Genomic DNA, 14,052 nt, shown 5'->3' on the forward strand with positions numbered 1-14,052 from the left:
CAGGGAAGAGCGCCCTCCCACTCCTCAGCCCACACCCTGCCCTGTCTCAAAACAAAACAAAACAAAACAACAAAAGATAAACCAAGTTCTTTATTAGGAGGGACATAGACATATAAGCAATTAAGCACAATAAAGTATTATGAATATTATGACCAAATTCAAGGTCCAGAAGAGATACAAAACAGGAGTGGGGCAGCAAAGCCTTCACAGAGGGCAAGACAAGAGTGCTGTTTTGAAAACTCAGCAGGTGCTGGGGAGCAGATTGGAGGTAGAGCTGGATCAGAAGAGCAGTCAGGACCAAGATGGACAAAGGGCCTAAGGCATAAAGTAGCAGGCCCTGTACAGAGTGACAAATATTGGCTATGCTTGAATTTAAGTACAGGAGACCATTTGATGAAAGGCACAGCTGAGGACACAGGCAGAGCTGAGTTCCCGTGGGCCACCAAGCCCAGGCCAAACCTGGGCTGCATTCTAAGGCAGGAAGGAACTCTTGAAATCAGGAGTACACCAAGCACAGATGTGCATGTTAGAAAAGCTGCTTGATCAGCCGGGTGCGGTGGCTCACGCCTGTATTCCAAGCACTTTGGAGACCAAGGTGGGTGGATTACCTGAGGTCGGGAGTTCAAGACCAGACTGACAAACATGGGGAAACCCTGTCTTTTTTAAAGAAAAAGAATAAATAAAAAAAAGAAAAAGAACAAAAAAGAGTTGCTTGATCGTGCAGACAATGGATTAGAGGGAATGGAAAATGGAGATACACAGACTATGTTCTAATTCTGGCAATACAGTGAATTAAAGCATATCAAAAACTCCCTAGCTTACAAAAAAAAAACACTCAATGAAATAGAACATTCTTTAAATGCAGTTAATCTCAAAGAGTAAGGAAAACTCTTGGAACCATAAATGAATAGGTAACCAGACTGGAAAGTGAAATACACGAGGGTGTGAATGCCTTCAGATATGTAGTCAGTCTCACTTAGCCATGCTATCTAGCATGTGGCTATCTAAATTTAAATTTAGGCCAGGCATGATGGCTCACGCCTGTAATTCCAGCACTTTGGGAGACTGAGGTAGGTGGATCAGCTGAGGTCAGGAGTTCAAGACCAGCCTGGTCAATGTGGCAAAACCCCATCTTTACTAAAAATACAAAAATTAGTGGGGCTTGGTGGCACAGGCCTATAGTCCCAGCCACTCAGGAGGCTGAAAAGCATCGTTTGAACCCGGGAACTGTACTTTAGCCTGGGTGATAGAGTGAAACTCCATTTCCCCAAAAAATTTTTCAAAAATAGGTGTTTTGCATATTTCTTCTCTTAATCTATTAAATAAGCAATTGCATAAAACTATAACTGTTGGCCAGGCATGGTGGCTCATGCCTGTAATCCAAACACTTTGGAGGCCAAGGCAGGCAGATCACCTGAGGTCAATAGTTCAAGACCAGCCTGACCAACAGGGTGAAACCCCGTCTTTAAAAAGAAAAAAAATACTATAGCTGTATTGTTGGGCCTTTAACATATAGACATGTAATACATTTGACAATAACAGCACAAAGAAGGTAGTTAAGAGCAAACTGTATTAATGCAAGGAAATGACATCAGATGGTAATGCAAATTCATTAAAAAATAAAAAAACCACCAGAAATAGTAAAATACAGATACAGTTAGATATTTTTTAATATCTTATATATAGGCCAGGCATGGTGGCTCACGCCTGTAGTCCTAGCCTTTGGGAGGCCAAGGCATGTGGACTGCCTGAGCTAAGGAGTTTGAGACCAGCCTAGACAACATGGCAAAACCCTGTCTCTACAAAAAGTATTTTTTAAATTAACCAGCCATTAAAAAAAATTAGCATGGTATAGTCCCAGCTACTCTACTAGGGAAGCTGAGGGAGGAGAATTGCTTGAACCGAGGAAACAGATGTTGCAATGAGCTGAGATCTCACCACTGCACTCCAGCCTGGGAGACAGAGCAAGACTCTGCCTCAAAGAAACAAACAAAAATTAGCCAGGCATAGTGGCACATGCCTATGCCACTTAGGAGACTGAGGTGGGAGGATCACTTGAGCCCAGGAGACTGAGGCTACAGTGAGCCCCAACTGCACCACTGCACTCCAGCCTGAGCAACATAGCAAGACCCTGTCTCAAAAAAAGTTATATATGTATAGTGTATAATAGTAATAGCACCAGAAAACAAAGAAGGAATAGAAATGAAGTTTTTTTAACTCACTGGAATTAAGGTGATATAAATCTGAAGTGAATTTTGATAAGCTAATATGTATAAGCTCTAGAGTGACACTAAGACAATAATCCAAAACATTAGTTTAGAAGTCATTAAAGAAATTAAAACGTTACACTATAAAAACTCAATACAAAAAAGGAAACAATTTAAAAAAAAACACTAGCCAGGCATGGTGGCTCCCACCTGTAATCCCAGCACTTTGGGAGGTGAAGGTGGGTGGATGACAAGGTCAGGAGTTTGAGACCAGCCCAGCCAACATGGTGAAACCCTGTCTCTACTAAAAACAGAAAAAATTAGCTGGGCATGGTGGCTCACTCCTGTAATCCCAGCTACTCAGGAGGTAGAGGCAGGAGAATTGCCTGAACCTGGGAAGCAGAGGTTGCAGTGAGCTTAGATTGTGCCACTGCACTGCAGCCTGGGAGACAAAGCAATACTCTACCTTGGGAGAAAATAAACAAACACACACTTCAGTCCTACCAGACTTGCTAAAAAATAAACAAACAAAAAACCTGGTCAGATGCATTCGAGATCAGCCTGGGAAGCATAGCAAGACCTCATCTCTAAAAATAACGTTTTTTTTTTGAGACAGAGTCTCACTGTACCCCAGGCTGGAGTGCAGTGGCATGATCTCAGCTCACTGCAACCTCTGCCTCCTGGGTTCAAGAGATTCTCATGCCTCAGTCTCCAATGTAGCTGGGATTACAAGCACCTGACACCACAACTCGCTCATTTTTATGTTTTTAGTAGAGACGGGGTTTTGCCATGTTGGCCAGGCTAGTCTTGACCTCCTGACCTCAGGTGATCTGCCTGCCTTGGCCTCCCAAACTGCTGGGATCATAGGTGTGAGCCATCACACCCAGCCTAAAGTATATATATATAGTTTAAGTAGCTGAACATGGTGGCATAAGTCTGTAGTCCTAGCCCCCCAGGAGGCTAATGTGGGAGGATCATTTGAGGCCAAGAGGAGGTTACAGTGAGCTATGATCATGCCGCTGTACTTCAGCCTGGGTGACAGAGCAAGACCCTGTCTCAAAAAAGAAAATAAAAGAAACCTTCAGATTTCAAGTATATAGTAGTCCTTGAGGGATTCATTTCAAGACCTCCAGTGGATGCCTGAAACTGAGGAGATACACACACACACACACACACACACACACACACACACACAGTTTTTTTTATACATAGCTATGATAAAGTTTAATTCATAAATTAGATACAGTAGGAGATTAACAATAACACATAATAGAACAATTATAACAATATATTATAATGAAAGTGAATGTGGTACCTCTCTCTCTCAAAATGTCTTAATATTTCAGACAGTGCTTTACCATGGAACTGAAACCATAAACAGTAAAACTGCAAATAGCAGACATTACTGGATAGCCACTGAAAAAAATTAATGGATGAGCTCAACAGCCAGTTAGACACAACTGAAGTGAGTGAATGTAATAATATATATGAGGACAGTCTCTAGACTGTAGCACAGAGAGGAGACTGAAAATATATGAGACAGGAGACATGAGAGATAGATTGGAAGATCTAAAATATGTCTGACAGAAGCTCCAGAAGGAGAAAATAGAAGGAATAAGGGAAAGACAGCAAAGAAACTTGAACTGAGAATTTTCAAAAATTGGTGAAAGAACTTCTCCAATCCACAGATTTAGGAATTCATTCTCCTAAACAGGATGAATAAAAATAAACATGCTCCTAGATGTTTTCAAGTAAAATTGTAGAACTCTAGGCAGGAAAAGGAGCTTAAGAAAATCAAACGGTGAAAAACAAACGACTTACAACAAACAACAATTAGATTAATGGCAGACTTCTCATCAGAGATAACAGAAGTCAGAATGCAATGGACTATAGAAATGAAGCTACATAATCAGTAATCACAAAAGATGTCATATTAAACAACAGATGATCAGCTTGGATTTATTTTTTTAATTTCCAGTTATAGGCTTTTACAAGAAATAACCCACGGCCTGGCATGGTGGCTCATGCCTGTAATCCCAGCTCTTTAGGAGGCTGAGGCAGGAGGAATCCTTGAGCCCAGACTGGGCAACAAAGTGAGATGCCTTTAGAAAAAAAATTCTTTTTAATTAGCCAGGTGTAGTGATACATGCCTATAGTTCCTGCTAGTTGGGAGGCTGAAGTGGGAGGATCCCTTGAGCCCAGAAGTTGGAGGTTGCAGTGTACCCCAGCCTGGTTGACAGAGCAAGACCCTGTCTCAAAAAATAAATAAAAAATAAAATAAAAAGAGAAATATTCCTAAAATATAAAGACAAAGTTTAAAAAGGTTGAAGAAAAAATACACAAATATGATTTAATGCATGTATATAATTAAACTAGGCAAACACCAACTTTAAAAAGTGGGGTTAGCAATACTAATGCTGGAAAAAATAAACTATATGACAAAGAATATTCTTAGAGATAAAGAAGTTCACTATGTAATCATAAAAGACAATACAGCATAGTAGTGAAGGGTACACACACTAGAGCCAGACTACCTGTATTCAAACTATTTCATTTCATTTTATTCTATTTTATTTTGACACAGAATCTCACTGTGTCACCCAGGCTGGAGTGCAGGGATGCAGTCTTGGCTCACTGCAACCTCTGCCTCCCAGATTTAAGAAATTGTCTGGTCTCAGCCTCCCAAGCAGCTGGGACTACAGGCACCCACCATCAAACCCAGATAATTGTTTTGTATTTTTAGTAAAGACAGGGTTTCACCATGTTAGCCAGGCTGCTCTTGAACTCCTGACCCCAAGTGATCTGCCTGCCTCGGCCTCCCAAAGGGCTGGGATTACAGGCATGGGCCACCATCCCAGGCTGACTCCACCATTTAGAAGCTGAGTGACCTTGGGCAAGTTACTTAATCTCTCTTTCCTGGATTTTCCCACTAGCAAATGGAGAAAATATTAATAGCCACTTCACAGAGTTATTACATGAAGTAAATAAACATATAGAAAGTACTCAGAACAAAATGTTATATAAATATTTGCAGCTGTAAAAGGACAAAGTTACAGAAAACTGTAATTCTGAATGTGTATGTGCTCAATAACATAGCCCTAAAATATAAAAATAAAAATGGATAGTATTTATGAGACATTGGCAAATAACCTCATTATAGTGGGGAATATAAACATATCTCTCAACAAGCCCATTCATAAGTGGGCAAAGGATGTGAACAGACACTTTACAAAAGAAGACATACATGAGGCCAACAAACATATATAAGAAAATGCTCATCATCACTGTCATTAGAGAAATTCAAATCAAAACTACGTTGAGATACCATCTCACGCCAGTTAGAATGGTGATCATTAAAAAATCTGGAGACAACAGATGCTGGAGAGGATGTGGAGAAATAGGAACACTTTTACACTGCTGGTGGGAGTGTAAATTAGTTCAACCATTGTGGAAGACAGTGCGGCAATTCCTCAAGGACCTAGAAATAGAAATTCCATTTGACCCAGCAATCCCATTACTGGGTATATATCCAAAGGATTATAAATCGTTCTACTATAAGGACACACGAATGTTCATTGCAGCACTGTTTGCAATAGCAAAGACTTGGAATCAACCCAAAGGCCCATCGATGATAGACTGGACAGGGAAAATGCGGTACATATACACCATGGAATATTATGCAGCAATCAAAAACGATGAGTTCATGTCCTTTGTAGGGACATGGATGAATCTGGAGAACATCATTCTCAGCAAACTGACACAAGAACAGAAAATAAAATACCGCATGTTCTCACTCATAGGCGGGTGTTGAACAATGAGAACACATGGACAGAGGGAGTGGAGCACTACACACTGGGGTCTGTTGGGGGGAATAGGGGAGGGATGGTGGGGAGTTGGGGAGAGATAGCATGGGGAGAAATGCCAGATATAGGTGAAGGGGAGGAAGGCAGCAAATCACACTGCCACGTGCGTACCTATGTAACTATCTTGCATGTTCTTCATATGTACCCCAAAACCTAAAATGCAATAAAAAATTAAAAAATAAACATATCTCTCAGTTAGTGATAGACCAAACAGATAAAACATTGGTACAGACATATACAAGTTCAACCACGTCATTAACAAGCTTGATCTAATGGCTGAATTTAGAGCTCTGTACCTCCAAATTTAGATACTACACATTGTTTGCAATTTTACATGCAACATTTACAAAGCATGACTATGTACAGACCAATTCTTTTCTTTTTTCTTTTTTTTTAAAATAAGCGGCCATGGCTATTCATAGGTGTGATCCCACTAATGATCAGCATGGGAGTTTTGACCTGCTCTATTACTGACCTGGGCCGGTTTACCCCTCCTTAGGCAACCTGATGGTCCCCCACTCCCGGGAGGTCACCATATTAATGCTGAACTTAGTGCAGACACTTGATTGGCATAGCACACTGCAGCCCAGAACTCCTGGGCTCAAGAGATCCTCCAGCCTCAGCCTCCCAAATAGCTGGGACTATAGGCACGTGCCACCCAGCCTGGTCAGACCAATTATTTGACCTCACAACAATTAGATTTGAATACAGTAACAAAACGATGACCAATCACCTCATCTCCACATATTTGGAAGTTTAAAGACATACTTCTGAATAACTCATCCAAAAATTAGAAAATATTTAGAACTAGCCAGGCTCAGGGGTTCATTCCTGTAATCCCAGCAGTTTGGGAGGCCAAGGAGGGTGGATCACCTGAGGTCAGGAGGTTGAGACTAGGTGAAACCCTATCTTATGAAAAAAAGAAAATAAAATATTTACAACTAAATGAACATAAAATTACTGCCTGTCAAAATGGATGGGATATAACCAAAGCAGAAAAGGAAAATGTATAGCCTTAAATGTTTGTGTTACTAAAGGAGAAAATTGAACATTTAATAAGGTAAGCATCCAACTTAATAAACTAGCTGGGCACAGTGACTTGTAATCCTAGCATTTTGGGAGGCTAAGGTAGGAAGGTCACTTAAGGCTAGTAGTTTGAGATCAGCCTAGGCAACATAGCAAGGCCCTGTCTCTACAAAAAATAATAAATTTGTCAGACATAATGGCCATGCCTGTAGCCCCAGCTACTTGGAAGGCTGAGGTGGAAGAACCTCTTGAGCCCAGGAGTTCAAGGCTATAGTGAGCCATGATCACATCACTTCCAGCCTGGGCAACAGAGTGGGATCTTGTCTCAAAATTAATAAATAAAAGTGGAAGAGAGAAAAGCCAGTACAATGAAAACTCAAAGTAGGAACTATGGCCAGGCATGGCGGCTCACGTTTGTAATTCTAGCACTTTGGAACTGGGTAATGGGTAGAGGCTGGAAGAGTTTTGAGGTGTATGCTATAAATGTGGACATTAAGGGTTATTCTGATGAGGTCTCAGAAAGAAAAGAGGAGAGCTGTAGAGAAACCCCAATCTTCTTAGAGAATACCTAAGTAATGCTGAACAGAATGTTGGTAGGAATATGGACAGTACCGCCATTCTCTTTTTTTTCTTTTTTGAGTCAGAGTCTTACTGTGTTGCCCAGGCTGGAGTGCAGTGGTGTGAGCCTTCTGCAACCTCCACTTCCCAGGTTCAAGTGAATCTCCTTCCTCAGCCTCCCAAGTAGTTGGGAGTACAGGTACATGCCATCACAATTGGCTAATTTTTGCAATTTTAGTAAAGACGGGGTTTCACCATGTTGACCAGGCTGGTCTAGAACTCCTGGCCTCAAGTGATTCACCCACCTTGACCTCCCAAAGTGCTTGGATTATAGGCAGTCAGGCCATTCTGATGGAGTCACAGATGGAAATGAAGAACATTTACTAGAAGCTGGACAAAAGGCCATCCTTGTTAGGAAGCAGCAAAGAATTGGCTAAACTGTGTTCATGTTCTATCATTTTGTGGAGGTAAAAATTGCAAGCAATGAAACTTACAATGGGATTAGGAAATCTCTAAACCAAGTATTGAAGGAGTAACCTAGCTCCTTATGACTGCTTCTAGTACGATTCAAGAGAGACATAAGTGACATAAAGGCAGAACTGTTAAGCAAAAAGGAGTAAGAACTTAAAGTTCTGAAAAATGATCAGCCCATCCATATAGAAAAGAACAAGAACCCAGTTTAGAGAAAATACTAAAGGTGCTACCAAGCTCTTGGATTGTCCCAAGTCTCCAAAAGTATGAGAAATAAATTTGTTTTCAGAGGACACACAGACTATGGTATTTTAACAGCCCGAATCAACTTGCACATAGCTTGATCACACTTGTGAACATTGACGAAGAGCCCCTGAACTGTTGCTGTAGTAGCTGCCAGCAACATGTAACATAACCAATTTGGTTTTATCCCAGGAACGACAAAAAGAGTTAAAGTTGAAAACAGACTGGGCATAGGGACTCACACCTGTAATATCAACATTCTGGAGGCCAAGATGAGAGGAGCACTTAAAGCCCAGGAGTTTGAGGCCAGCCAAGGCAACATGGTGAGGCCATGCCTCTACAAAAAATAAAAAATTGAATTAGCTGGGTGTGGTGGCTCATGCCTGTAGTCCCACTACTTGAGAGGCTGAGGTGGGAGAACTGCTTAATCCCAGGAGGTGGAGGCTGCAGTGAGCAGGATTGCACAACTGTACTGCAGCCAGGGTGACAGAGCAAGACCCTGTCTCCAAAAAAAAAAAAGATGAAAACAAAATCTATTAATAAGCCAGGTGCAGTGGCTCATGCCTGTAATCCCAGCTCTTTGGCAGGCTGAGGCAGGCAGATCACCTGAGGTCAGGAGTTCAAGACCAGCCTGACCAATATGGTGAAACCCCATCTTTAAAATATATATACATACATATATATTTATATGTATATTATATATATATAATATATAATCTCAGCACTTTGGGAGGCCAAGGCGTGTGCATTATGAGGTCAAGAGATGGAGACCATCCTGGCCAACATGAAACCCCATCTCTTAAAAAAAAAAAGGAAAAAGAAAAGAAAAAAATCTATTAATATAGCTTACCATATTAACAGGTTAAAGAAGAGAAACACTTAAGATCAACATATCAAATACAGAAAAACAATGAACACTTAATATCTATTTATGAATTTCAACAAAAATTGAGCAAAACAGAATTTTTGGCTTTACTGCTCTTGCTCTCTTGTCTAGACCAGAGGGCAGTGGCACAACCATAGTTCACTGTAACCATGAATCCTGAGCTCAAGCAACCCTTCTGCCTAAGCTTTCCAAGTAGCTGTGACTACAGCATGTGCCACCATGCCCAGCTATTTTTGTTTGTTTGTAGAGATAGGGCCTCCCTATGTTGCCCTGGCTGGTCTCAAACTCCTAGGCTCAAGCAATCCTCCTGCCTCAGCCTCCCAGAGTGCTGGGATTACAGGCATAAGCCACCAAACCTGGCTGGAATTTCCTTTAGTCTTTTTTTTTTTTTTGAGATGGAGTCCTGCCCTGTCACCCAGGATGGAGTGCAATGGCGCAATCTCCACTCACTGCAACCTCCGCCTCCCAGGTTCAAGCCATTTTCCTGCCTCAGCCTACTGAGTAGCAGGGATTACAGGCATGCACCACCATGCCCAGCTAATTTTTGCATTTTTAGTAGAGATGGGGTTTCACCATGTTGGTCAGGCTGGTCTCAAACTCCTAACCTGATGATCTGCCTGCCTCAGCCTCCCAACGTGCTAGGATTACCAGCATGAGCCACCACTCCTGGACCAGAATTTCTTTATTCCTAGTAAATAGTAATATGGCAACAGAGACAGACTAGATGCTGTCCTATCCCATTTCCTCTTCCTAGGCTGAGAAACCACATTTTCCATCCTCTCTCTAGTCACATTAGAACCATATGGCTAGCCAATGAACACATACACAAGTGGTACCCACCACAGCCTGGTTCGGCCATAAATCCTGTCACAGTCTTACATTCATGCTCTCTCCCACAGACCTTGCAAGCCATGTGTAGGAGATGACAGCACCACCAACTGGAGGGTGCCTGGGTACCTGGCACTTGAAGGGGAAAGGTCAAGAGTAGCCACCTGACCCATATGAGATTATGAAATCAGAAGGAAGCTGGGCGCAGTGGCTCATGCCTTTAATCCCAACACTTTGGGAGGTCAAGATGGGAGTATCACGAGGTCAGGAGTTCGAGAACAATCTGACCAACATGGTGAAACCCCATCTCTATTTTAAAAGAAGAAGCAAAGAAGAAGAAGAAGGAGGAGGAGGAGGAGGAGGAGGAGGAGGAGGAGGAGAAAGAAGGAGGAGGAGGAGAAGAAGAAGAAGAAAAAGAAGGAGGAGGAGGAGGAGAAAGAAGGAGGAGGAGGAGAAGAAGAAGAAGAAGAAGAAGAAGAAAGAAAACAAGAAGAAGAAGAAGAAAGAAGAAAGGAAGAAGAAGAAGGAAGAAAGAAGAAGAAAGAAGAAAACAAGAAGAAGAAGAAAGAAGAAGAAACAAGAAAGAAGAAAAAGAAGAAGAAAACAAGAAGAAGAAAGAAGAAAACAAGAAGAAAGAAGAAAGAAGAAGAAGAAAGAAGAAAACAAGAAGAAGAAGAAAGAAGAAAGAGAAGAAAGAAGAAAACAAGAAGAAGAAGAAAGAAGAAAGGAAGAAAAAGAAGAAAGGAGAAAGAAGAAGAAAGAAGAAAACAAGAAGAAGAAAGAAGAAGAAGAAAGAAGAAAACAAGAAGAAGAAGAAAGAAGAAAGAAGAAAACAAGAAGAAGAAGAAGAAGGAAGAAAACAAGAAGAAAGAAGAAAGAAGAAAACAAGAAGAAGAAGAAAGAAAACAAGAAGAAGAAGAAGAAGAAAGAAGAAAGAGAAGAAGAAGAAAGAAGAAAGAAGAAAACAAGAAGAAGAAAGAAGAAAACAAGAAGAATAAGAAGAAGAAAGAAGAAAGAGAAGAAGAAGAAAGAAGAAAGAAGAAGAAAGAAGAAAACAAGAAGAATAAGAAGAAGAAGAAAGAAGAAAGAGAAGAAGAAGAAAGAAGAAAGAAGAAGAAGAAAGAAGAAAACAAGAAGAATAAGAAGAAGAAGAAAGAAGAAGAAGAAAGAAGAAAACAAGAAGAATAAGAAGAAGAAGAAGAAAGAAGAAGAAGAAAGAAGAAAACAAGAAGAATAAGAATAAGAATAAGAAAGAAGAAGAAGAAGAAGAAGAAGAAGAAGAAGAAGAAGAAGAAGAAGAAGAAGAAGAAGAAGAAGAAGAATTAGAAGAAGAAGTGGAGGAGGAGGAAGAAATACTTTGTGAAGCCGCCTTTTCAAACCTGTGTAGGTCTATTTCTGGGCACTTCATTTTGTCCCATTGATTTGTATCTCTCCCTCTGCCAGTAGAATAGTGTCTTGATTACTGTAACTTTATAAAAATGCTTGATATCTGATAGGCAAGTCCAGGGTCAAGACAGGATGGACTCCTCTAAAGCAAGGGCAGTTTCTCTCTTTTTTTGATACACAGTCTCACTCTGTTCAGGCTGGAGTGCAGTGGCATGATCTTGGCTCACTGCAACCTCTGCCTCCTGGGTTCAAGTGATTCTACTGTCTCAGCCTCCTGAGTACCTGAACCACAGGCACCCACCACCAGGCCTGGCTAATTTTTGTATTTTTTTTCTTAGTAGAGATGAGGTTTCACTATGCTGGCCAGGCTGGTCTCAAACTCCTGACCTCAAGTGATTTGCCTGCCTTGGCTTCCCAAAATGCTGGGATTACAGGCATAAGCCACTGCTTCCGGCCCTCATTTCTTAACATTGTGCTCAGTAGGAGTGCAACAGTCATTTAAATGTGAACAAATGAAGCCAAAAGAGGAAATTAGAAAGACCATAGAAAAAAAGCAGACAAAAAGGGAAAAAGGAACACCCCTTCCCTCCCCAATGAGACGGCTCCAGCAACGCCACAGCTGCTCACCTAGAAATGCAGAACCAGAAAGCTCAAGTCAGAGTGGGAGGAGGTAGGGAAAAACTTTCAAGCTAAACTCCTATACTCTCTCCACCCCCTCCCTTTCCTCAAAAAGAGAGAAAATGACACAAGGCTTTAAAACCAAGAGCTGGAGGAACATGGAGGCAAAATCTGAGGCTGTCAGCTGCCCAGCAGTTCACACTGAGAGCATCTTCCCACTTCCAACACCCACAGAAGCTGCCTGCCAAGGGCCCCCAGTGTATCCACATGGCTCATCTCAGCAGCACGACGCAGCACTGGGGAAGTGACAGAATGTAACAAAAAAAAAAAAACTATTATAGCTGAGATATTTTAAAATTCCGCCCCCCAGGCAGCATCTGGTTACCACAGCAACCCCAGCTCTGCAGGGTGTCCCAATTACCAGCAGACTCCCTGCACCTGCCCCAGGCCAAGAGCAGATGGCTGCCACCAAGGGGAACACCAAGGAAGTGCCCATGCTCTGATTCCAAGGTAATGGTTCAGACCCAAGGTGATTTTATATGTTCAATGTGAACACCTGATAAAGTTTTGTCCCATGTTAATAATTTCATTAAAAATATGGCCTTACATCCTATCTGATGTACTCAGTCTTTTTTTTTCCATTCACTTGGCTTCATCAAAACACAAAAAGAGAACATTTTCATTCATTTTGGGATTGAACAAATGATGGCAGCTGGATGTGAGTTTTGGTTCCAGCGTTTAGACAAAGCCCCCAAGGGACATAATTGTAATCAGAGCTGAGTGGCTGGGCCTGATCTCTAGATTTGCATAAGTAATGTGGTAGGACACTTGCACTTTTGCACCCAGCTTGAAATAGCTTATGATATCTTTAGGAAATCCAAACAAGTAAGAAATAGGGTCTGGGCACCATGGCTCATGCCTGTTATTCTAACAGTCTGGGAGGCTGTGGCAGGGGTATCACTTGAGCCCAGGAGTTCCAGACCAGCCTGGATAACATAACTAAGTTCCTGTTTCAACAAAAAATTACAGGCTGGGCACAGTGGCTCACACCTGTAATTTCAACACTTTGAAAGGCCAAAGTGGGTGGATCACCTAAGGTCAGAAGTTCGAGACCAGCCTGCCCAACATCATGAAACCCTGTCTCCACTGAAAATAGAAAAAATTAGCTGAGCATGGTGTCAGGCACCTGTACTTCCAGCTACTCAGGAGGCTGAGGCAGGACAATCACTTAAACTCAGGAGGCAGAGGTTGCAGTGAGTAAGATCATGTCATTGCACTCCAGCTTGAGTGTGTAGTGTGTGGTGACACACACCTGTAATCCCACCACTTTGGGAAGCTGTGGCAGAAAGATTGCCTGCCTGAGTCCAGAAGTTTAAGACCAGCTGAGTCAACATAGCGGGGAATCACCTCAAAATATTCTAAATATATAAAGGAATGGTTACAAAAACTAGCTGGGCATAATGGCACTCGTCTGTAGTCCCAGCTACTCAGGAGGCTGAGGCAGTAGAATTGCTTGAACCCAGATGGCAGAGATTGCAGTGAGCCAAGATGGCACCACTGTACTCCAGCCTGGGTGACAAAGCAAGACTCTGTTAAACTAAAAAAAAAAGAGTGAATGGTTTCTGACTTTGTGCCTTCATTTCTGAAAATGGCACAGGTAAGAATTCTCTCTCCTTGAGGGGCTCTGCGAGGCTCTAACAGAGTACGAACAGATGATGCCAGTTTCAAAATGCTTTGGAAAATGCTGGCCACAATGCAATTATGAGCCAGCAGGACTGTCCTGGCCAATGGCTCAGATGGCTGTCACCAAGGTGCTTCAGAGTTCAGAGCCTGCCCCACTTCTCAGAGTGTTGCATCATGTCTTGGAGCAACAGCTCCAGGTGCAGCCCAGACGAGCTCTCAAGTCAGACAGCTCATCTAAAACAAAAAAAGAACGAGGAAAGGAGACATCATTTGTGTCAAATGC

This window comes from Callithrix jacchus, chromosome 15 (genome assembly GCF_049354715.1).
Source record: "Callithrix jacchus isolate 240 chromosome 15, calJac240_pri, whole genome shotgun sequence".
In the NCBI taxonomy this organism is placed as follows: Eukaryota; Metazoa; Chordata; class Mammalia; order Primates; family Cebidae; genus Callithrix; species Callithrix jacchus.